This window comes from Elephantulus edwardii, unplaced genomic scaffold (assembly GCF_000299155.1).
Source record: "Elephantulus edwardii isolate Elephantulus edwardi_28Jun2011 unplaced genomic scaffold, EleEdw1.0 scaffold00006, whole genome shotgun sequence".
In the NCBI taxonomy this organism is placed as follows: domain Eukaryota; kingdom Metazoa; phylum Chordata; class Mammalia; order Macroscelidea; family Macroscelididae; genus Elephantulus; species Elephantulus edwardii.
In genome coordinates, this window is record NW_006399756.1 from 34,972,171 (window position 1) to 34,975,893 (window position 3,723).

The 3,723-nt window shown below is 40.3% G+C and overlaps 1 protein-coding gene across 1 annotated transcript in view; it reads left to right on the forward strand.

Moving 5' to 3' along the window:
* The window catches only part of TLL2 (tolloid-like 2), a 186,126-nt gene that overhangs the window by 125,474 nt on the left and 56,929 nt on the right, over positions 1–3,723 (forward strand). The window lies entirely within an intron of this gene.

Below are 3,723 nucleotides of genomic sequence, written 5' to 3' on the forward strand. Positions count from 1 at the left end.
CACAGCTCAAAGGAATCAATTCTCCTTCTATCCTCCCTAGTCTTTGTCCAGCTCTCTGATGCATAACAAGTGATAGCAAAGACCATGGCCTGTGTCAGACACACCTTAGTCTCTAGAGAGACACCATTGCTCATCAGTACTTTAGAGAGGTCCCTAACAGCAGACTTTCCCATCGCAATATGTCTTTTAATAATAGAGAAAAGTGCTCTAATTATTTGACGTACTGATACACATGAAAGATCATAGATAAAATGTTAGCACATAGAATTTAGCAGTGCTATAAAAGAGGAGGAGCTTGCCCAGGAGGCTGATCTGGGTGTAACCAGAATTCAGCATTAGGAAGTCTCTTTTCAAGCTTCACCATACTGATGGGTCAAGAAAGAAAAGCCTTATTCATGTTTCAAGAACTACTCAAAAGATACTTGCCAGAATTCCACAGACATTTCTTTTCTCTTGTTTTGAAAAGTATCCACAGTAGAATGGGAGTAGAGGTCAGAGACAGAAACTTGGTATTATGTGTACAATTGTCCCCTCAAAATTTGTGTTAAAAATCCCACCATCAGTGCCTATGGTTATAATCCGATTAGGGAATGGGTTTTCCTCATTCAGTATTAGTGTAGAATGTGTCTTAAGGCCATTTCTTTGAATACAGAAGAGAGGTTAAACAGACAGAAGCAGAGATGTGGAAAGAGGAATGCAGAACCACCTGAAGATTACCCAGGAACAAAAGTTCAGAGAAGCAAGGGCCTTCATCCAGAGCTACTTCTGTCATCCTTAGTCACTGTCCAGCTCTCTGATACATAGCAAGTAACCGCAGAGACCATGGCCTGACTCAGGCACACTTTAGTCTCTAAACTGACATTGTTGCTTCTCAGTACTCTGGAGAGCTCTCTGACTGCAGATATTCCCAGTGCAATTCATCTTTTGATTTCCTGACTGCTTGTACCAAGAATAGACTGATTTCCCATCTTTTGATTTCCTGACTGCTGGTGCACTAGATAACAGTTGGACAAGAGAGAGAAATAAAACCATTGTAAATAGTGACTGAGATGAGGCTATACTTGCACTGTTTGAAGTGAATGTCATTTTGTGCATACAAAAATTAGAAATGAATTGAAACAGAAACAAAAGGAGTATCTAATAAAATTGCACATTTTAAAATTAAACAAAAATTGCTTTGTTTATTAAATAGCTGGGAACTAGCAGTCAGGAAATCAATAGACGAATTGCATTTGGTAAATCTGCTATCAGGGACCTCTGTAAAGTACTGAGAAGTGACAATGTCAGTCTAGAGAACAAGGTGTGCCTGATCCAGGCCATGCTCTTCCGAATTACCTGCTATGCATCAGAGAGCTGGACAGTGACTAAGGATGACAGAAGAATTGATGCCTTTGAGTTGCGCTATTGGAGAAGAGTCTTGTGCATACCATGGACCACCAATAAAACAAATAGGTCTGCCTTAAAGAGGTTGAAACCAAGTTTCTCCTTGGATGCTAGGATTTTGAAGCTCCATCTCACATACTTTGGGCACGTGGCCCAGAGGGACTGATCCTTCGAGAAAGAAAGACATTATGCTCGGAAGGGTGGAGGGACAGTGTAGGAGTGGAAGACACAGGATGAGATGGATTGATATAGTAATTAGGGCAATGAGAGTAGGTGTGTCAGAGTCAGTGAGACTGGCTCAGAACAGGGCAGGGTTCAGAGTTGTCGCTATGAGTCATAGCTGACTTGATGGCACATAACAACAACAACAACAACAACGCACTTTCATAATGGTAAAGTACTGCAATTGTAATAGAAACAAAATAGGTTACACTTCCAGGAATAAGCTTAATAATGCTAAGAAGTATCAGACATTTTTCTCCCTGTCTGATAATTCTTACCATTATTAAGCTTATTCCTGGATGTACAACAATGAATGAATGAAAATCCAGTCTCTATAAACTTTCATTATAATTAATTAAAAACATTTAAAAGCTAACTGGGAGAGGGAAGAGAGGGGAAAGAGGTAAAATGTGCAACAATGAGTATATAAAAGTCAAACTTTTCTGTAAACTTCAGTTAAAATCACAATTCAAATAAAAAAATTATTTAAAAAATATCAGACAAAGTCATATTGGCTATATCATAAGAGACTCACAACAGCACGATATGTTCAGAATCAGAATCACAGAAATCCTGATGGCTTGGGACTTAGGCTATCACATCAGGGGCTGGTCAATGGGAGATGGATATTGAATGGTGTAGGCAAAAGTAGGAAGGGATGGTGGTGGAGTAAGGAAGCGTGGGTGGGCAGCAACATTGAATCTATTGGTCATTGCTATAACTGGGCAATTGTCTTTTATCTGCTCTTCTGTGGAATGCTTGTCTGTCAGATACTATTATATATATTTGAGAAAGACTAGGAAGAAGGATTGGCCATCCACTTCCGAAAAAACAGGCCTTCGAAAACCCTGTGTACAATAGAGCACACTTAGACTATTGCTTGGACTAGCAAACATGGCAGTTGAGACTGAGATCTTAGAAATGGAAATATAGAGAAGGAGGAGGATCGATTCTGTGATTGGAGCTGTGGGAATAAGTGCCTTTGAGATGGCTAGGTTGGCACAGGATAGAACAACGTTTAGAGCTCTTGTATGTAGGGTCGCTATGAGTCACAAACGACTCGATGGCACATAACAACAACATCAGACATATAGGAGAAAGAAAAATTTTAGATGTGTACAAAAATGGAAATTTGTGTTGTCATACTAGTATAGGAATACTTAGTGCAGTCAAGATATCAGTGCTTCTTAAAATAATCTATGAATGTATGCTATATATTTTTCAGAGCGTGAACAAATAATATCAGACAAAACACCATGTAGAAATGTATGTTACATATGCTCAGGATAAAGCAAGGTTCAGAGCCGTTGTTTGTAGGGTCGCTGTGAGTCATAGTTGACCTGGCAGCACATAACAACGTGTGGAACTCTGTTGGTGTAGTCCGTGGATGGTTGCATTGCTAACCAAAGGCCACACCTCTCTGGGGATTCGAATCCACCAGCAGCTCCTTGGGAAAAACACGGGCAGTCTCCTCACGTGAGATTCACAGTCTGGGAAACCCAGTGGAGGGTCAGCTGTCAGTCACTTCTGGCTCAGGGGCAGTGAGTGAGTGAAAGATAGATAGATAGATAGATAGATAGATAGATAGATAGATAGATAGATAGATAGATAGAGAAATAGAAGAGAGAGTCAATACCAATCCATAGCTCCTTATGGGGTTTCTAAGGTTGTTACTATACTTAAATATATAAATATGTTAATGTTAATTTAAATATACTACCAAAAACCACAGCAGTGAACCATCTGATGGTATGGTGTGTAATGTGTCAGGCTGCTAACCGGAAAGTGGGCAGTTCAAATCCACCAACCGTGCCTTGGGAGAGAGACGGGCAGTCTCCTCCTGTAAAGATTTATAGCCTTGGAATCATAATCAGCTCCATGGAGGTGGATTTTAAACCAAAAAACCCAACCCATTTCTGTTGGGTTCTAAGGCTGTGGCTCTGTACTTCAGGAGACTTCTCTTTTTTCTCCCTGTGATTAACTGGTGGATTTGAATCTCTGACCTTTTGTAAAGTATTATATATACCATATTGCTGCTGGGAGGCTCAAACTGCTGAGCTTTCCGTTAGCAACTGCCACCGAGATCTGGGTTTCATAGATTTCACTGGTTCCACTTCC